The sequence below is a fragment of the Aotus nancymaae genome, unplaced genomic scaffold (assembly GCF_030222135.1).
Source record: "Aotus nancymaae isolate 86718 unplaced genomic scaffold, 86718_ANA_hifiasm-v0.15.2.pri h1tg000004l, whole genome shotgun sequence".
In the NCBI taxonomy this organism is placed as follows: Eukaryota; Metazoa; Chordata; class Mammalia; order Primates; family Aotidae; genus Aotus; species Aotus nancymaae.
Genome location: NW_026988415.1, coordinates 8,589,443 through 8,612,127, shown reverse-complemented (window position 1 = coordinate 8,612,127; position 22,685 = coordinate 8,589,443). Strand labels below are relative to the sequence as shown.

At 37.1% G+C, this 22,685-nt stretch overlaps 1 long non-coding RNA gene across 1 annotated transcript in view; it reads right to left on the bottom strand.

The window, feature by feature from the left end:
- LOC135277991 (uncharacterized) overlaps positions 1-22,685 on the bottom strand; it is a 197,203-nt gene that overhangs the window by 169,239 nt on the left and 5,279 nt on the right. The gene's annotated exons all lie outside the window — the stretch shown is intronic.

Genomic DNA, 22,685 nt, shown 5'->3' with positions numbered 1-22,685 from the left:
AGGGATGTGGGTGAATCTGGAAACTATCATTCTCAGCAAACTGACACAAGAACAGAAAATCAAACACCACATGTTCTTACTCATAGGCGGGTGTTGAACAATGAGAACACAGGGACATAGGGAGGGGAGCATCACACACTGGGGTCTGTTGGGTGGGGCCAAGGGAGGGACGGGGCGGGGGTAGGGAGGTCAGAGAGGGATAACATGGGGAGAAATGCCAGATGTAGGCGTCGGGAGGATGGAGGCAGCAAACTACATTGCCATGTGTGTACCTATGCAACAATCCTGCATGATCTGCACATGTACCCCAGAATCTAAAGTACAATAAAGAAAAAAGAAAAAAAAAAAACTACACTCCACCTGTGTGATGCAGGAAACCTCAAGCCATTCTTGCAAAAAATTGAAAATAAACTGCCTTTATCACTGGACATTGGCAAACATGAAATCATCCTGAAAGAATCTGCCTCCAGTCCAGATGATCCATGGTTTCCTGAAACTATGCATAGACATATAATAGTGAAACTGTAGACTAACAACAGGGGATCAATCTTAAGAGGTACCAAGGGAGGGAGAAATTTACCTACAAAGAAGTGATAGATCATTATATGGGTGTAAGCTTCTCAAAAGCAGTAAAAGAAGTCAAAAGACAATGAAATCATTACTTCAGGTAATGGAAGAAAGTAATTGTTAACCTAGCATTCTGTAACTCACTGATTATAATGTAAAAATGAACATACAGGCTGGGTGCAGAGGCTCACGCCTGTAATCCCAGCACTTTGGGAGGACTAGGCTAGTGAATCATGAGGTCAGTTGTTTGAGACCAGCCTGGCCAACATAGTGAAAACCCAGTCTATATTAAAAATACAAAAAATTAGCTGGGTGTGGTGGCAGGCACCTATAATTCCAGCTACTCGGGAGGCTGAGGCAGGAGAATCACTTGAACCTGGGAAGCAGAGGTTTGCAGTGAGCCGAGATCATGCCACTGCACTCCAGCCCAGGTGGCGTTGCAAGACTTCATCTCAAAAAAAAAAAAAAAAAATGAACATACATTCTGACAAACAAAGACTGAGAGGTCACCAGTTTATAGATTTTGCTATAATGTTAATGGAACTACTACATGAAAAGGAAAGCTACTCTCAGAGGAAGGACTGAGATATAAGAAGCAATGGTGAAAAAGAAATTGATAAATATGTGGGTAATTTAAGCATGGACTACATAAAACAATAATTGTAGCCTAATTTTATCTAGGCATAAAATAAAATGGAATTAAAATACTAGACATCTAAGAATGGAGGAGGATGATCTATGTAAAAAGTGATCTAAGAACTTTATTGTGCAAAAGGAGAGTAGAGGCACTGAAGTTTAGAGTTTAAGTCACCTCTTTAAAATCTCTAGGTTAAAGACTAAAACATTAGAAATAAAATATGAAAAATAGGAAAACAAAAAAATGAATGAAATATATTTATATGCTAATGGAGGAAAGCATAACAAAGACAAGCAGATTAGTAAACAGAATGCAAGAAAGGGGGAAGGTAAACTAAAGCAGAGTCTAGAAGGAAATGCAAAAAGAAAATTGTAGAAATACATTGAAACATATCTGTCATCACAATAAATGTAAATGTCCATAGTTTTCCATTAAAATCGATGCTCTTATATTGCAAGTAAAAACATGTAGCCATACGTTGTTTATAAGGGAGATGATTAAAATGCAAAAACCTTGAGAAGCTCAAGATAAAGTAATGGAAGAAAACAAATCAGGATTAATATGCCATGGATATATTAATATCAATATTAAACGAAATAGATTTTAGACAAAAGAAAATTTTTAGGTATGTGATAATGCTAAAATGTATACTAAAGAGATATTAGTGGGAATTTATAAGCACCTAACACATAACACCAAAAATATTAGAAATATAAAGAGAAAAATCGTAAATACATGATCATGGTGGAAGATATTAATATCTCTTGCTCAGAAACTAATGACTCAATCAGTAATATATATAAAGACTATGGGATATTTGTATATCAAATTAGCAAGCTTTATTTAATGGACATTTATACAATCTCACACCTAGCAATTATATAATAAACTTTTTTCAAAGTACCAATGGGGCTTTATTAAGAAATTAACCACATTTTTTTGTGGCACATATACACCATGGAATACTATGCCACCATAAAAAAAGGGTAAGTAATGTCCTTTGCAGGGACATGAATGAAGCTGGAAACCATCATTCTCAGCAAACTAACACAAGAAGAGAAAACCAAACACCGCATGTTCTGGCTCATAAGTGGGAGTTGAACAATGAGAACACATGCACACGGGGAGGGGAACATCACACACCAGGACCTGTTGGGGTGGGGAAATGAGGAGGGAGGGATAGCATTAGGAGAAATATCTAATGTAGATGACGGGTTGATGGGTGTAGAAAACCACCATGGCATGTGTATACCTGTGTAACAAACCTCCACGTTCTGCACATGTATCCCAGAACTTAAAGTATAATAATAATTTTAAAATTAACTGCATTTTAATCCACAAAGAAAATGTTAACAAATACCAATCAATATCATATGGAATATCTATATGGTTTGAGATGAAATGAAATAACAGAAAGAAAAAACTAAAAGAAAACTAATTCCTCAATACTTAGAAAGATTAAGATATATTTATAGTAACTTATGGAACAAAGAGTAAGCCATAATATAAATTAAATCATATTTTGAAGTGAATGACAATGAAAACATTTTGTATCAAAAGTTGTGATATACACCCAAAGCAGTAATGACAGGGAAAGGTTTAAACCCGACTGCATACATCAGAAAAGACAAAAAGCTTAAAACTCAGGAGCAAAACATGCTACACAAAAAACTAAAACAAAGAACAGCAGCACAAAAACAAAGTAGGAAAGGAGTATGTAAATATAAAAATGGAGGCCAGGCGCAGTGGCTCACGCCTGTAATCCCAGCTCTCAGGGAGGCAGAGGCAGGAGGATAGCTTGAGCCCAGGAGTTCGAGATCTGCCTGTGCAATATAGCGAGACCCCATTCTCCACAAAAAGAATAAAAAACACAAAACAAGGAAAAACAGAAATAAAGGAAAAACAAGGAAATAACAGGAGCAATAATACAAAATGTTGTGTGTGTGTGTGTGTGTGTTTTTTTTTAAGTCAAATAGATAAAAGCCCTGGAAATATAGATTAAAAGGGTAAACCAAAGAGCCAAATAAATAATATTATAAGTGAAAATATGAACATAACTCCAAATCTACTTTTAAAATTTAAAATATATAAAGGAATATTATGAATAACTTTCTGCCAGTATACACTTAAACATGTATAAGATGGACAATTTTCTTTTGATGAGCTGTTGCATTCAGTTTGCCAGTATTTTATTGAAGATTTTTGCATTGATGTTCATAATGGATACTGGTCTGAAGATTTCCTTTTTAGTTGTGTCTATGCCAGGTTTTGGTATGAGGATGATGTTGGTCTCATAAAATGAGTTAGGGAGGATTCCCTCTTTTTGTATTGTTTGGAATAGTTTCAGAAGAAATGGTACCAGCTCCTCTTTGTACATCTGGTAGAATTTGGCTGTGAACCCTTCTGGACTTGGACTCTTTTTGTTTGGTAGACTATTAATTGCTGCCTCAACTTCAGACCTTGTTATTGGTCCATTCAGGGATTTAACTTCTTCCTGGTTTAGTCTTGGGAGGGTGTAAGTGTCCAGGAACTTATCCATTTCTTCCGTATTTACTGGTTTATGTGCATAGGGTTGTTTGTAGTAATCTCTGATGGTGGTTTGTATTTCTGTGGAATGAGTGGTGATATCCCCCTTATCGTTTTTTATTGCATCTATTTGATTCTTCTCTCTTTTCTATTTTATTAGTCTGCCTAGTGGTCTATTTTGTTGATCTTTTAAAAAAACTAGCTCCTGGATTTATTGATTTTTTGAAGGGTTTTTTTGTCTCTATCTCCTTCAGTTCTACTCTTAGTTATTTCTTGTCTTCTGCTAGCTTTTGAATTGTTTTGATCTTGCTGTTCTAGCTCTTTCAATTTTGATGATAGGGTGTCAATTTTAGATCTTTCCTTGCTTCTCATGCTTTCCTCTTGCTATAAATGTCCCTCTAGACACTGCTTTAAATGTGTTCCAGAGATTCTGGTACATTATATCTTCCTTCTCATTGGTTTCAGAGAACATCTTTATTTCTGCCTTCATTTCATTTTTTATCCAGTCATCATTCAGGAGCAAGTTGTTCAGTTTCCATGTACTTGTGGGGTTTTGAGTGAGTTTCTTAATCCTGAGTTCTAATTTGATTGCACTATGGTCTGAAAGACTGCTTGTTATGATGTGGAGAAATAGGAGCACTTATACACTGTTGGTGGGAGTGTAAATTAGTTCAACCATTGTGGAAGACAGTATGGGGATTCCTTAAGGATCTCTAAATAGAAATTCCATTTGACCCAGCAACCCATTACTGCAAATATACCCAAAGGATTATAAATTGTTCTATTATAAAGACACACACACACGTATGTTCATTGAGGCACTGTTTACAATAGTAAAGACTTGGAACCTACCCAAATGCCCATCAAAGACAGACTGGATAAAGAAAATGTGGCACATATACACCACGGAATATTATGCAGCCATAAAAAAGGATGAGTTCATGTCCTTTGTAGGGACATGGATCAATCTAGATATCATCATTCTCAGCAAATTGACATAAGAACAGAAAACCAAACACCGCATGTTCTCACTCATAGGTGAGTGCTGAACAGTGAGAACACATGGGCACAGGGAGGGGAACATCACCCATTGGGGTCCGTTGAGGGGTAGGGAGCTAGGGGAGGGAAAGTGGGGAGTGGGGAGGTTGTGGAGGGATAACATTGGGAGAAATACCTGATGTAGGTGACGGGGGGATGGAGGCAGCAAACCACCATGGCACGTGTGTACCTATGCAACAATCCTGCAAGATCTGCACATGTGCACCAGAACTCAAAGTATGATAAAAAAAGACGGACAATTTCCTAGCAAAACAAGACTTCTCAGAAGTGTTTCACAAAAACACTGAAAACCTGAATAAACCTATAACTACTCAATCTATTAAATCAGTAGATAAACATCTACCTGTGAAAATATGCCAACATGCACACAAATAAACATATATTCACATATCCAGGCATTTTTCTAGTCAAGTTCTGTCAAACCTTTAAGGAAGAGAGAATCGAATCCCTATATCATAAAAAGTGTTACTGGAGCCCAAATTCAGTGTGATTAGAAACCATCTTGGAAAGTTACGATGTGCAGTAGCCAAGGATGAGAACCACTGAGCTGGTCCTACTCCTTCATTTTGCAGCTGAGAACGGGGAGACTTAGCCAGGTAAAGTGATTCAGTTCTAAGAGCCAGTTATGTTCCTTAAATTGCAGGTGATATTTTTATTGCCACGGGAAGATCTCATGAAAATCTCACTCGGACATTTTTCTCATACTGACCTGCAAATACTACACTTTTCACACCTTTTCTCTTTTTGGAATGGTTATCAGTAGTAGAAAGCTGTGTTTTTGATGAGTCCATAATAGAAAGTAATACGTGGTTATTGAGTGCCATTTCATTTTGGAGCAGTTTTGAAATTGAAATCAAATTTTTCAAGAGGAGTAAAAGGAACAGAAAACAAATAATTTCCCATTTGAAATGTCGAGTTTGACAACAGGTTTTCACAATATAGAAAATAAAATAGAAGTATTTCCTACTATTTCTTTTGTAAACCTAAATTGGCTTTTAAAAACAAAGTGTATTAACTTACAAAAATGAGACAGAATTCCCTCTTTCCTTTTAAGAAATAATTTTGTCTTGTGGTTTAGATGAAAGACCATGAATATCAGGGACTAGAACTTTTCTGCATTTAGTTCTTCACCCTTGCTCAGTATTAGAGTGCTAGATAAGGAGGGGCATCTATAATATGCTAACTGGTTCAGAGAGTACCCAATTAGATGGAGATGTTTCAATAAATATGTCAGCCACAATTACAAGCACAATGAAAAGCAGTCAGTGTGTATTTGTGAAGATTATGACTCATTTTTGGAAAAGCTGATTTAGTTTTAGCTCAACTGGTTAGTTCAGCTTGTATTTCTAGTGGGTAATAGTCATATCAGTTACACTGTGAAGACTTCAAGTGTAGCCAGAAATTATAGTGAACACATACAGTTATAATTTCTGGTTAAAGAGGCCTTTCATTTTGACAAAAACCAGATGGGAAAATATGTAAAACTGTTCATTAGAAACATATATGAGGCCCCAAAACAGCCAAATCATTTCTGTGTCAAGAGCAATCAGCCCAGGATACTAAGATAACATGTTCAGAAGAATCCTCCTGTTTAGCTCACACTCAAACAGTGATGATAGTAATAAGCATGCACTGAATGCCTATTACCTATGAATTACTTTCACATACATTATCTTATTTAATATACATAATAATTTCTCAAGTTTGACAATATTCAATCTATTTAATATTTCTTCTGATGGGGAAACTGTAGTAGAAAGTCAGATGACTTCCCTAACATAACACGGCCTAGTCAGCACTCTGACTTAAATTTGCCTGTCATTATTCCTAGTGTTCTTACCATTACTCTACACTTGCCTCCCTTCATAAGTTCTTTAACGCCATAGCCAAGAGACGCTCCTGAAGCAATTTCTTCAAGTTCACAGGAAAGGTTGGGTTGGTGGGTCCCTCTTCTTTCATTCTGAGTTTGGATCTTCCCCTTGACATTTCTCTCTTCCGTGTTTCTTATACCCCATCTTAAGAAAAGGCTAGCCCAGTTTCTTTCTGGCTAAAGAACAAACAATGGGAAAAAAACTATCTTCTTGTTAATTTTGGCCAAGTTGTGACAAATTAGGATTTTCAAAATGATTTTACTAAAGCTAGAGGGAAAGCAAAATGAAAACAAACTAAAAGAAAGAGAGGATCGGAAAAATAGTCATATCTCAACTGCAGTTTTCTAAGCTGAGTAGATAAAGTTATGGTAAGAAGGTACCCATGCATCATAACAACCCTGCTCAGAAAAGACCTCATTTCATTCAGAAGTTCTTTTCTTTTTTTTTTCTAATGTATTTTAGGTTTGGGGGTACATGTGAAGAACATGCAAGATTGTTGCATAGGTACACACGAAGTTCTTTTCATACAGAACTTGAATCAACTGGATTCAGTCAAGGGTGATCATAACGTCGATAGCCCAGCTCCAAGTGCATCAGGCAAACCTACACTTTTCCTGGTATGTAGTAGTAAGGTCATAAAGCACTAAAACTCAAAACCATCCTCCAACCACCTTCCCTTTGTCCTGTGGTTATCTTCTCAGACGTGCCTACAATGTTTTACTTTTTGTCAATATTTTCACCTTTTACTTTTGTTAATGTAACAAATCTACAACCTCCAGGCCTTAGAATTAGTGGCCTCCAAGGTCCCTTCCAGGAAACTAGAGGCATTCATAAGATAATGAGGTAAGATATTTCCAAATCATTTGAATAATCTCAGAGCACTTCTTCATCAGAACTCTGGCAAAACACAGTGCTAACTTCAGTGACTTTGTTTTCAGTTCTTACTAATGTTCTAGTTAAACCAAAAAGGTCCTTTTGCCATTAAGGTGTTCAAATAAGATAGCAGGTCTTATCACAACAGGAGCAACACACAGGTTTTGTCTTGAAACTGTCTATCAAAAATGGGCTTTCATAGAGTGCTATTGTATTTTCAGAAGTAGGCAGCTGAGTTGATTAAATAAAAGTTAGCAGTAATGCAAACTTGAATTTTACCTTTAATGTATCCATTCCATTTTCTCTGCAAACCTAGGATCTTGGTATTGGAATGTGATCATTTATGCAGTTGTCTGCAGTGTTTTCTTCCAAAAGTTTGACAAGAGTTAGTGTTATTTTAAAAATCAGTATCAGTTTCTACAACTGTCATATTTTTTTCTTTCTTTATAATGAATTTATTGTCTAAAAATGTACTTACATGTGCAGCAACATGGTTGCAGCTGAAGCATTGTCCTAAGTGAATTAACACAGGATCAGAAAACCAAATACCACAAGTTTTCACTTATAAGTGGGGGCTAGACATTAGGTATTTATGGACACAAGGATGGCAACAATAGACACTGTGGACTTATCAGGGGGGTTGTTTTTCAATCCATTGGGTACTATGCTTACCACCTGGGTGACAGGATCATTCATATCCCAAACCTTAGCATCCCACAATATGCCCATATAACAAACCTGCACATGTACCCTCTGAATCTAAAATAGAGAATGATTTTTATTTGTTTATTTAGAGATGGAGTTTCATACTTGTTGTTCAGGATGGAGTATAATGGCACCATCTCAGCTCACTGCAACCTCCGCCTCCTGGGTTCAAGTGATTTTCCTGCCTCACATTCCTGAGTAACTGGGATTACAGGTGCCCACTACCATGTCTGGCTAATTTTTTGTATTTTTAGTAGAGATGGGGTTTCCCCATGTTGGCCAGGCTGGTCTGGAACTCCTGACCTCAGGTGATCTACCCACCTTGGCCTCCGAAAGTGCTGGGATCACAGGCATGATCCACCATGCTCGGCCAGAATGAAATTATTTTTTAAAAAGTACTGAAACAGTTTTTATGAAAACAATGTACATATCTAGTTTAATTTGTTACATGAACAATTACAGCTAAATTGTAAATATTGAAACTGTGTTTAACTTTGCTCAGAAAATGGGGCCAAATAACTCAAGAGTTTATTGGACATTCTCTTCGAAAGCATAAAAAGACTAGGCTCTCAAAAACAGAGAAACTGAGTGCTTTTGGCTTTATTTTGACCATTTCTTTCTCTAAACTATGATTTCCTATCATCTTTGAAGCCAAGCAAAATAACAGCTTTTAAATGAAAGGAGAAACAATATCTCAAAGGAGATTAGCTTAAACCCCAGTGTAATATCTCCATTTTCTGCTACATCTAAGGATTGCATTGATCATTTTTAAGAGTCACTACCAGACTGACAAAATAAATCTTTCCAAAAGTAGCAGAGAAATTGCCAGATTTTCAGTGGTATGAGAATCTTTAAGTATGGACACTGATATTCTCTCATCCTTACCCTGCCTCAGGACATAGTCTAGTGTCTTTTAATGAAAAGCAATTTATATAAAAAATTCTATTTTCCAATAGAAAGTTACTAGGTTGAGAGATCTTATAAGACTGAGCAGAAAACAAGCAGTACAAAAATGATTCTGGATAATGCACATATTTTAAATCAATAAAAGAATAGTGTTTTCATATTGCTATCCTGAGATCAAATGATGGTAGAACAGCTTTATCATTTTGAGAATGTTTCCCAAATTGTACCTAAAAATTTACCTCTTTAACTATAGCTAGGTAAGTTCTCAGCACACCTTTCCACCTCCCTTATTTTTGCTCCATTGGAGAATGCCCACTTCATGTGATTATGACGGTGACATCTAAAATGGTGTCTCTTCCCACTTACCCTCCTGCTCTCTGCCACAGGGGAATGGACCTGATTTAGGCTGAGTCATTCAAAATACAAAATCCTTTTTGTCACAGTGATTGGTCCAGGAGAGACATAATCAAAACACGTCCTGTCAGAGTCCTCCCCTGGAATCTTTTCAGAAGAAAGTTATTCTCCTATTGGAGTTGTTTAACTGGGAACATATAAGCCTAGAGTTGTTGCCAGAAACTCTACAGTCTTGTGGGAAAATCCCATCTGTAGCCGATGAGAATAAGGTCAATGTATAGTCAGGGACAGAGTTAAAATGTGTGATGAGCAGGGGAGAGAAATCAAAAAAGTATTTGCGAGAGCCCATTGACATGCTTTCTACAGGAAGAAACCAAATCAAGTCCAATCACAGTTATGTATATTAGTGTCATTGTTTTCATAGTAACAACATCTCTGTGCCTCAGTTTTTTCATTTGCAAAACAGGAAAAACTATATCAACAATGCATTTATTTTAGTAGTAAATGAGAGGATGTGATAAGCACAATATAGAAGCTCATTCAATGTTTCCCAAAAATATAGCTTATCTGACTATCTTGAGATAGGTAAGTTTGAGTCATACTTTAATCCTTTAGATTACATTTGCAGTGTGTGAAATGTCCCTTAGAGGTTATAGTAACACCTTAATTAACTCCTTGGCAAAGACAGCAATATTGTCTATAGCTACAAATTCCAAATTATATCACAGTGCACAATAAAGCATATCACTAATGTGAAGAAGACTGCGAGTGGCAAAATGTGATTTAAGGGAGTAGTTAAGGTGTAATCTGTTGTTTTGAGATAATACTGTCAGAAGATTAAAGCTGGAAAAGCTGGAAGACATTATGTCTGGGACAACTGCATGTAGATTTGCCTTGTGGGGAAGCTACGCAGGCAGTAATATTGTTCAGGTTAAGATGTAAGAGACTATCTGAAAACATTGGGAATCACACCTGTATCACAATTGCAACAGAACTACCACAAGTAATAGAGAATAAAACATTTATTATAGGCATTATTTGATTATATGCTATTGCAGAAAGTGGTAAAGCAATCTATATTTTCCCATCACTTCTGAATCTTGTGTTTACCCTGAAGATAACAGGACAGGCAGTAAGGAAGGAAAGATGCCTGTGAAATGGTGAAGAAAAGGAATACCAGAATTCCCAAAGATGAGCAGAAACCCACATCAGTTTCCCACCATCTCTAACCCTCCAACTTTGATGATGCCAATGAAGTGCAAGAGAAGTTAATGTTCTTCAGAAGGAAGCTAAACACACACTTGGCCCAGCAGTCAGAGAAGATGAAGCTGAAGATACCTAAGGAGCTGAAAGGGTTACAAGTCTGTCTCTAATACCTACATCAATAAAGGCAGCAGATCAGTGACAACATGCATGGACTGTCACACTGCAAAACCCTACACTAAACTTTTCTGTGTAAACATAGGTGCTGTTCCTCAGCGTAAACGTGTGTGTGTATGTGTGTGTGTATATATTTATTTTGATTACTTACATGCCATACAATTTACCATTTAAAAGTGTATAATCTAGCACATTTTTAGTATATTCACAAGGTTGTAAAACTATTGCCACAACCAATTTTAGAACATTTTCACCCAAAAAGACACTCCATTCCTTTTAGCCCTTTAGCAGTCATGCCTATTTCCTCCATTCCCCAGTGCTAAGCAATTTCTAACCTATTTTTGTATCTGTGAATTTGCTTATTCTGGAGATTAAACATAAATGAAATCGTGTGGTCTTTTGTGATTGACTTCTTGCACTTAGCATTTTGTTTAAGGCTCATCCATATTGCAGTGTGTATCAATACTTCATTCTTTTGCATTGCAGAATCATATTCATTTGCACAGACATATCTTTTTCTTTTTTGAGTTGGAGTCTCACTCTGTCACCAGGCTGGAGTGCAGTGGCACAATCTCGGCTCACTGCAACTTCTGACTCCCTGGTTTAAGAGATTCTCCCGCCTCAGCCTCCTGAGTAGCTAGGGTTACAGGAACATGCCACCATACCCAGCTAATTTTTGTATTTTAGTAGAGATGGGGTTTCACCATGTTGGCCAGGATGGTCTCGATCTCCTCACCTTATGATCCAACCACCTCGGCCTCCCAAAGTGCTGGGATTACAGGTATGCACCACTGCACCCGGCCAGATACGTCTCATTTTATTTATTGAATCAGTGGATGAAAATTTGACTTGATTCGATTTTGCTATTATAAATAATGATACTATGAATAATCATGTTCATGTTTTTGGGTAGACATATGTCTTCATTTCTCACAAGTATATACCCAGAAATACAATCGCTGGATGAAATGGTAACTCTATGGTTAACCATTTGAAAAAAATGCCAGGCTTTTTTTTAGCAGCTACACCATTTTAAATTCCCACAAGCAATGATTGAGGGTTCCAATTTCTCTACATTCTCAGCAACACTTTTTATTGTTTTTAAAAATTAATATTATAACCATACCAGTTGGTATGATATGGTAGCTCACTGTGGTTTTGATTTGCATTTCCCTGATGATGAATGATGCTGAACATTTTTTCATGTGCTTATTGGTCGATTATATACCTACTTTGGAAAAATGTCTATTCAAGACCTTTGCACAATTTTTATTGTGGTATTTTCTCTTTTTGATGCTGAGCTGGAGGAGTTCTTTACATATTTTACATATTAGTCATTTATCTGATATACAATTTGAATGTCCATTCATTTTATTGCTAGTGTCTTTTGAAGCAGTAAAGTTTTTAATTTTTTTTTTTTTGAAGGAGTCTCACTCTGTTGCCAGGCTGGAGTGCAGTGGGGCTATCTCGGCTCACTGCAACCTCCGCCTCCTGGGTTCAAGTGATCCTCCTGCCTCAGCCACCTGAGAAGCTGGGACTACAGGCACGCACCACCATGTCTGGCTAATTTTTTTGCATTTTTAATAGAGACAGGGTTTCACCCTGTTGGCCAGGATGGTCCTGATCTCTTGACCTCGTCATCCGCCCAACGTGCTGGGATTATAGGTATTAGCCACTGCACCTGGCCTTAAAGATTTTAATTTTCATGAGGTCCAGTTTTTTTTTTTTTTTTTGTCACTTGTGTGTTTAGTGTCACATCTAAGAAGCCATTGCCAAATCCAAAGTCACGAAGAATAAAACTATTTTTTCTCTTAAGGGTTTTATCATTTTAACTATTGCTGTAGGGTCTTTGTTTTACTTCAAGTTATTCATGTATGGCCTGAGGTATAAGTCTGACATCATTCTTTTGCATATAATTTCTCATAGATGAAAATCATAGTTTTGGGGCAAGAAAACAGCATATTGGGAATGTGAGAACCTGAAATTTAGTCCTTTCCCTGACATTATTATGATTGTTTCAATATTTATCAATTATATATAGTTTACTAACTAGGATATTGAGATCTATGTGGGGTTTTTTTGTCCTCTGGGATCTATTATGGACTGAGAGAGATGTATTAAAACCCTTCGTTACGAATATGATTTTATTCTTCTCTTTTTACTCCTGAAATATCTGACTTATGAAAATTAATGCTATAATATTTAGCATATGGATTTTCATAATTGTTGGATCTCTGTTGGGATTTTCAGACTTTATCATTACAAAGTATTTCACTAAGCATAAACAAATTTACAAGAAAAAAACATTAAAAAGTGGGCAAAGGACATAAACAGACACTTCTCAAAAGAAGACATTCATGCAGTCAACAAACATGAAAAAGAAACTCAACATCACTGATTAGAGAAATGCAAATCAAAACCTCAATCAGATACCATCTCACGCCAGTTAGAATGGCAATTATTAAAAAGTCAAGAAACAACAGATGCTGGTGAGGTTGCAGAGGAAACAGAAGGCTTTTACACTGTTGGTGGGAATGCAAATCAGTTCAACTGTTGTGGAAGACAGCGTGGAGATTCCCCAAAGATCTAGAAGGAGAAATATCATTTGACCCAGCAATCCCATTACTGGATATTTACCAAAAGGAATATAAATCATTCTGTTATAAAGATACATGCACATGTGTATTCACTGCAGCACTACTCATAATAGCAAAGACATGAAATCAACCCAAATGCCCATCAATGATAGACTGGATAAAGAAAATGTAGTATGCATACACCATGGAATACTATGCAGTCATAAAAAGGAATGAGTTCATGTCCTTTGCAGGGACATGGATAGAGCTGGAAGCTATTTTCTTCAGCAAACTAATGAAGGAACAGAAAACCAACCATCACACATTCTCACTTACAAGTGGGAAAGTGAGAGCTGTATGGTAACACATGGACACATGGTAAGGGAACAACACACTGAAGCCTGTCGGGAGGGTTGGGGAGGGAGAGAATCAGGAAGAACAGCTAATCCATGCAAGGCTTAACACCTAGGTGACAGTTTGATAGGGGCAGCAAACCACCATGACACATGTTTACCTATGTCACAAACCTGCACATCCTGCACATGTACCCTGGGAACTTAAAATAAAAGTGGAAGAAAGAAAAAAAATCAACAAAGTGGTTCACTATTTTTTTTCTATTTTAATGTTTTTTTTCCAGTAAATTCAGCATTGCTCAATTTTAAAATTGTAAACCCTGCTTTATTTTTGTTTGAATTCTCATGGTTTAACTCTCTCCATCATTTCATCGTAGTGTTTCTGAGTCATTTTTAAGTATAGGGGTTTTGCTATGTAATGAGATCTGAAAATATATCCTTTAGAAAGTGACTTTAGCTGATATTTATTTAAATGGTAGGCATTTATGGGCTTAGTTTGTCAAGTTATTTCATGTGATGTTTCCTGTTTTGTCTTTAACATATTTTCTTTACTTCCTTGAATATTTTTTCTGAAGCTTGGGAAGGGTTATATTTTTAATCTGCTAGTTTTCTTTTAATTATAAACAACACATTTAATCCTCTCTTCCTTTAGATAGTATTCTTTGCTTATAATAAACAATGGTGGAATTAGTATATTTCCACTTTCTCCATCTTTCCCTTCTACTCTCCTACCTAAATTTTAGTTGATTATTTTATTTCTTCAACATTTATCTTTATCTTTAAAAGCATCTGAGTTTTTTTATTTAATTAGAATGATATGATTTGATCTCAGTTATGAAAGATGAACTTACTACCATAAAAAATGCTAGCCATTTTCTTCTAGTACTTCTCTTCCTTATTTACTTAATTTCTAAATTATCAGAATTTATAGAATTTATATTTTTAAAATATGTACTCATAATCTCTACATTTATTTTAATTTTATCCCTACATTATGGGTTCAATCCTTACTACTAGACTTTTTGACTCAGTTTCCACTTCTGTTCTCATTATTTCTGAAGGCCTGTCATGAACTCAGCATGACCAGTGTATTAGTTTCCTATTGCTGCAGTAACAAATTACTACAAACTCGGTGGCTTGAACAACACAAATTTATTATCATACAGTTCTCTAGGGCAAAATTCAGATGAATTTCTCACCAGGCAGAAATCAAGGAGTCAGTAGAGCTCTGTTCCTTTCAGGAGGTTCTAAGTGAGAATTGTTCTATTGTACATTCAGGTTGTTGCAGTTGTAAGACTGGCATTCCTGTTTCCTTGTTGGCTGGCAGATGAAAGTGATAGCTTGTAGATACTGCCCCCATGCCTTGGCTTCTTGCCCCTTTTCTTCATCTTTAACACCAGCAATGGTGGGTAGGAGTCCCTCTCATACTTTAAATTTTCTTGCATCTCTCTGACTCAGTCCTCTGTCTCTCTCTTTCAGTTTTAATAAGGACCCATGTGATCACACTGGGATGATGTAGATAATCCAGGATATGTTCTCTATTACAAAGTAAACTTAATACCATCTGTGAAGTTTCTTTTCACATATAAAGTAATACAGTCAAAGGTTGCAGGGATCAAACATCCTTGGAAGGCAATTTTTCTGCCTACCACAACTTCCAAGCTACTTTAAGATTCTCTTTTTATATCATAGAAGAGAAGCCAGTGAACAGTTTCCCAGAATCCTCTCCCCGAAATAGTTTTGGATTAAAATTTGCCAGTAAGAGGCACTTGCATGAATGAGATTTAGAAGGTGGAAGAGAATAGTCTATTATACTCCAGAATAGTTGCAGACAGGTACATAGGCACATGTGAGATTCACGTGGGTTTCTTAGTAAGCACTTTAGACATCTGCTTTGTTGTGGCAGAACAAGATAGCTATTGGGAGCTTCCTCAAGATTCTTGGAAACCACAACAGCTTCTTAGCACATAAATCATGTAATTTATATGAAATAAGCATCTTTCTTTGATTTGCTGAATTGTCATACTCCTTTCTAAGCATGGATTGCTTCCAGTGTTTCATCCTTTGTATTTAAATTTGTAAAATTTCCCCAAAAGTTTATTTAATGTGAAAGTTTTTGCCAGTGTTACTTCTTTTGGGACATCTTCATCCTTCTCATTACAACCACTTTCCAATTTCACGTTCAGTGTTTTGTTTGCTGATTTATTTCTTCCCTGTCATTTTCATTCTTTGGCTAATTCCATCTTTCTCTTATCCATTTATGTAAAATGTCACATAGCTTTATCACTGACAGGAAAGGAGGTAACACAATTAATATACTTTGCTGTGTATGTACTGAATATAGGTGTGCAGTGACCAATTACTGACAAACTTTGTAGGAAGTGATGTGATTGGTCATTTATGATGTATCTGTTATTTATATAATGCAATGTGGACTGAAGAGTTAGAGGCAAAATACATACTTTATGGAATTACTCAATGGGTATACAGTGGTACCTGACATCTGAACTATGTTTTGTGGGAGTGGTGTTAATTAACTAAACAATTGTGTACTTGTTTTCTAGGGCTGCTATAACAAAGAAACACAGACTAGGTGGTTTAAAGAACAGAAATTTATTTATTTTTTTAACAGCTCTGAAGGTTAGAAGAAGAAGATCAACGTGTTCGCAGAGTCGCTTCCTTCTGGGGGTTGTGAGGGAAGTATCTGTTCTAGGCCTCTCTCCTTGGCTTGTAGGTGGCAGTCTTTTCCCTATATATTCACATTGTTTTCCCTTTGGGTGTGTGTACCCAAATTTCCTCTTTTTACAGGGACACCAGTCAGAATAGAGCTTAACCTAATGACTTCATTTTAACCAAATTATCTCTACAAAGACTCTATCTCCAAATAAGGTCACATTCTGAGGTACTGGGGAATTGGACTTCAAAATATCAATTTTAAGAGATGTGTATAATTCAGCCTATAACACATGGTAACTGTAATGTTGGTATAAAGACATACAATACTTCTGGCAGTTTGGAAAATCGAATAGAATATATTTCCCATGTGTCCTTTTTGAAGATGCTACTAAAGTTCAAATTTAGCTATATCTCTCCTAGGGCCCATTTGGGTAAATGGAAGATACTCTCTTTCGGTACAAAAGCATTCTCTGTCTTTGTACTTGAATGACAGTTTTATTATGTTTACTATTCTTGTATTAGTTTTTCTTTTGTTGAGGTCTTTGAAGTTAATACTCCAGTCTTTTTTTAATTTAATTTAGGATTATTTATATAAATTAGGAAGCATACATAGTACGTGTTCAGTTTGACTAGTTTTAACAATTGTATAGAGTCATATAACCACCACCATAGTTAAGATATACAGCATTTTCATCATCCCTCAAATTTCACTTGTGTCTCTTTGCTGTCAGTCTCCTTTGCACATCCAGCCCCCAGCCAACAATCTCCCTTCTGATTTCTTTTTTTTTTTTGAGACGGAGTTTCGCTCTTGTTATCCAGGCTGGAGTGCAATGGCGCGATCTTGGCACACCGCAACCTCCGCCTCCTGGGTTCAGGCAATTCTCCTGCCTCTGCCTCCTGAGTAGCTGGGATTACAGGCACGCACCACTATGCCCAGCTAATTTTTTGTGGTATTTTTAGTAGAGACGGGGTTTCACCATGTTGACCAGGATGGTCTCGATCTCTTGACCTCATGATCCACCCGCCTCGGCCTCCCAAAGTGCTGGGATTACAGGCTTGAGCCACCGTGCCCGGCCTCCCTTCTGATTTCTATAACCAGGAAGCACTTTCCCTTGTTCTTGGATTGTATATAAATTGAACCATACAGTTATGCTATTCTTATGTGTCTGACTTATTTCATTCAAAATAATGCTTTTGAGATTAATCTTTGTGTTGTGTGCATTAGTAGTTTTCTGAGTGGTATTGATTATAGGAATGTGCTACAATGTGTTTTAAACATTCTTCTGTTGATGGACATTTGAGTTGTTTCCAGTGGTTTATGTACATTCTAGTAGAAAACTTTTGTGAACATGTTTTTATTCTAGAGACAGATAGTGGACCATGATGTAGGTGTATCTTTAACTGTTTAAGAAAGTACTTGTAATCCCAGTATTTTGGGAGGCTGAGGCAGGCAGATCATTTGAGGTCAGGAGTTCGAGACCAGCCTGACCAACATTATGAAGCCCTGTCTCTACTAAAAATACAAAAAAATTAGCCAGGCGTGGTGGTACATGCCTGTAGTCCTAGCTACTCAGGAAGCTGAGGCATGAAAATTAATTGAACCCAGGAGACAGAGGTTGCAGTGAGCTGAGATCGCACCACTGCACTCCTGCCTGGGAGACAGAGTGAGACTTCGTCTCAACAAAAAGGAAACTACCACACAGTTCTACAAAGTGGTTGCACCATTTTATATTCCCACCAGCAGTGTATGAGAATTCCAGTGATTTTGCATTTTCAATATCATTGAGAATCATGCATTCAAAAAATTATAGTCATTCAAATTTTAGTAAAAAATGGTGTCTTATCATATTTCTTTTACAATAATGATGTCAAGAACCCTTTCATATACCTATTTACCATTCTTATATCTTCTTTCATGAATTTGTTTATTCAAGACTTCTGTCCATTAGAAAAACCTGGGTTGTTTGCCTTCTGTTTATAATTAATAAACTATTTTTAGAGAAGATTTGAGTTTACAGAAATGTTGGGCAGAAGGTAGACTTTTTCCATATACCCCAACACCCTCCCACACAGTTTCCCCTATTAATAACATCTTGCATTAGTGTAATATATTTGTTACAATTGATGAACAAAAGTCAATACATTATTATTAACTTTATTACCTAAAGTCCATAGTTTACATTAGGTATCATTTTTTCTGTTGTACATTCTATGGCTACTGAAAAATATATAATGTATTATAATATCATAAAGAATAGTTTCATTGACCTAAAAATCATCTGTCCACCACCTATTCATCTCGCTCTCTTCCTGAACCCGGAAACCACTGATCGTTGGACTGTTTCCATTGTCTTTACCAGAATGTCATATAGTTGGAATCATACAGTATGTAGTCTTCTCACATTAGCTTCTTTCACTTAGCAGTATGTGTGTCTTCTCACTCAGCTATATGGGTACATGTCTGTTAATATGGTTTGGATGTTTGCACCCTCAAAACCTCATCTTGAAATGCGAGTCCCATTGTTGGAGGTGGGGCCTTGTTAGAGGTATTACATAATAGGGGTGGATCCCTCATGGATCCTATAGCACCATCCACTTGGTGATAAGTGAGTTCTCAGTTAGTACACATGAGATCTGGTTGTTTAAAAAATAAGAGACTTCCCACTTCTCCTTCTCTTACTGCTGCTCTCACCACCAAGTGGCACACTGGCTCCCCTTTGCCTTTTTCTATGATTGTAAGCTTCCTGAAACCCTCACCAGAAGCACATGCTGTCACGCTTCCTTTACAGCCTGCAGAACCATGAGTCAATTAAGCCTTTTTTCTTTACAGATTACCCAGTCTCAGGCATTTCTTTATAGCAATGCAAGAATGGACTAATACTGAAAATTGGTACCAAAGGGTGGGCTGTTGCGATAACAATACTTAAAAATGTGGAAACAGCTTTGAGGCTGGTTAATGGGCAGCGGTTGGAAGAGTCTGGAAGACTTCAAAGAAGACAGGAAGATGAGGTTAAGTTTGGAATGTCTTAGAGACTAAATGATTGTATCCAAAATGCTGATAAGAATATGAACAGTAAAGTCCAGACTAATGAAGTCTCAGATGGAAATGAGGAAGTTATCAAAAGCTGGAATAAATGTTACCCATGTTATATTCTAGCAAAGTGCTTTGCTGCATTGTGTTTATGTCCTAGGCATCTCTGGAAGTTTGAACTTAAGAGTAATTACTTGGCGGGGCGCAGTGGTTCACGCCTGTAATCCCAGAACTTTGGGAGGCTGAGATGGGTGGATTGCCTGAGGTCAGGAGTTTGAGACCAGCCTGGCCAACATAGTGAAACCCCGTCTCTACTAAAAATACAAAAATTAGCTGGGAGTGGTAGCACGTGCCTGTAATCCCAGCTACTCCAGAGGCTGCAGCAGGAGAATCTCTTGAATCCAGGAGGTGGAGGTTGCAGTGAGCAGAGATCATGCCATTGCACTCCAGCCTGAGTAACAGAGTGAGACTCTGTCTTGGAAAAAAAAAATAGGGAAAATCTCTAGGACATTGATCTGGGCAAAAATTTCCCTAGCAGTACCCCACAAGCACAAGCAACCAAGGTAATCACGGACAAATGGGATCACATCAAGTTAAAAAGCCAACCAACAGATGGGGAAAGAATATTTGCAAACAATACATCCGACAAGGGATTAATAACCAGAATATATAAGGAGCTCAAACCACTCTATGGGAAAAAATCTAACAGTCCTATGAAAAAATGGGCAAAAGATCTGAATAGACATTTCTCAGAAGAATACATAGAAATGGCAAACAAGCATATGAAAAGGTGCTCAGCATCACCGATCATCAGAGAAATGCAATTATAAGCTATATTGAGATATCATTTCACACCAGTTAAAATGGCTTATATTCGAAAGTCGGGAAATAACAAATGCTGGTAAGGATGTGGAGAAACGGGAACCCTCCTACATGGTTGGTGGGAATGTAAATTATTCAACCACTAAGGAGAATAGTTTGGTGGTTCCCCGAGAAAATAAAAGTTGAGATACCATATGATTCAGTAATCCCACTGCTGGGAATATACCCAAAAGAAAGGAAATCAGTATATTGATTTCCTTATACTGATGGGTATCTACACTCCCATGTTGGTTGCATCACTTCTCACAATAGCCAAGATTTGGAAGCAACGTAGGTGTCCATCAACAGATGAATGCATAGAGAAAATGTGGAACATAGACACAATGGAGTACTATACAGCCACAGAAAAATAATGAGATCTTGTCACTTGCAAACACATTCATGGAACTGGTGGACATTATGTTCAGTGAAACAAGCTAGTTCTAGAAAGACAAACTTTGCATGTTTTGATTCCTTTGTGAGAAATAAAAATTAATACAATTGAACACATGGAGATAGAGAGTAGACTGATACTTACTACAGGCTGGGAAGGGTAGTGGGGGCGCTGAGGGGGAAGTGGGGTGGTTAAAGAATCCAAAAATATAGCTAGAAAACAAAGAATAAAAAAGACCAGGTACAGTGGCTCACGCCTGTAATCCCGGCACTTTGGGAGGCTGAGGCGGGCAGATCACTTGAGGTCAGGAGTTCAAGACCAGCCTGGCCAACACGGTGAAACCCTGTCTCTACTAAAAATACAAAAATTAGCTGGGCGTGGTGGTGGGCACCTGTAATTCTGTAATCCAAGCTACTTGGGAGGCTGAGGCAGGAAAATCGCTTGAACCCACAAGGTGGAGGTTGCAGTGAGCCGAGATAGTGCCACTGCACTCCAGCCTGAGCAAAAGACTGAGACATCATCTCTAAATAAATAAATAAATAAGACATAGTATGTGGTAGCACACAGGGTGACTATAGTCAATAATAATTTATTATACATTTAAAAACATTTATTATACATCTAAAAGCAACTAAAAGAGTAAGATTTGAATGTTTGTAACCAAAGAAACAATAAATGCTTGAGATATCCCATTTGCCTTGATGTGTTTATTACGTATTGTATGCCTGTATCAAAATATCTCATGTACCCCACAAAAAAGACATCTACTATGTACCCACGAAAATTGAAAATTAAAAACAAAAATGATCACTACATGTTTAGGAGATACCAATGGACATGAAAGAGGCTAGCAGGAAAGCCCAGAGGAGAGAGGAGAGGATGCTGGCTCAGGTGAAGGCAGGCCAGAGAAACTTCTAAGGCTGAGAGAAACCCTGTTTTCTCTCTTTCATATGTCCCTGCGGGCAGCTGGCCTCTCCAAAGAAGACCACCATTGTCTACAGTGAGGAAAAGTTTCTGGAGATATAATTGCCTCTTTACTCTGAGAGGGGATTGTGTATCCATATCCCAGATGTAGCATGGATTTTTTCCAGATTGATAGGATAAAACAGAAAATGTAACATGTTGGTCTTTGGACTATAGTGATAGATGCATTTTTTTTCCCTAAAAAACTTATAAGAGCAGAAAGCTTTGAACTGACAAAAAGCAAGATCCTGAGGTAATGCTATTTTATTCGTCCAACTAGTCATTTAAAGGTATACTTTATAATTTTAAACTTCATGGATAAATTCACAGATACTAGGTTAACTTAAGAGTAGTGAACTACCTACCCATTAAACTTAACATGCAGTTAATATGAGTTACTGCAAGGCTACTAAATCTCAATTGCCCAGTGAACAATAACATGTAATCTGCATAGAAAAGATTTTTGTAGTTTGTCAGATACTTTTATATTTTATGATTTGATATTCACTGCAGCCTTATGATATAGATCTTACTAGTATGCACTTTATTGATAAGGAAATAGAAGTTCAGAAAAAAAAAAAAAATGACTTCCTCAAGCCACACAGGTTGCAAGCAAGAGTATGAAAACGGAACTCCTCTTTTCAAAAATTATTTTCTTTCCATAATGCTTCCCTGAAATGTGCTTCACTGCTTTTACATAGGCATATATATTCCCTGGAGAAAACATGGCTCCTTTTGATTCTATTTTTGTCATACCATGACACTACCAGTTTTCCCTATACACAGCACCCTTGATGTCACAGGGCAGCAATATGCTTATGTCTGCCTGGCTACAGACACTCACGTAAGGACAGAGAGGCACTCATACACAAGCACACACTTCAGAGTTCCCCACAGGAGAGGATTACTTTTCATTTGTCCCAACTGTACCTGCAGGATTTTAATTTATGGAG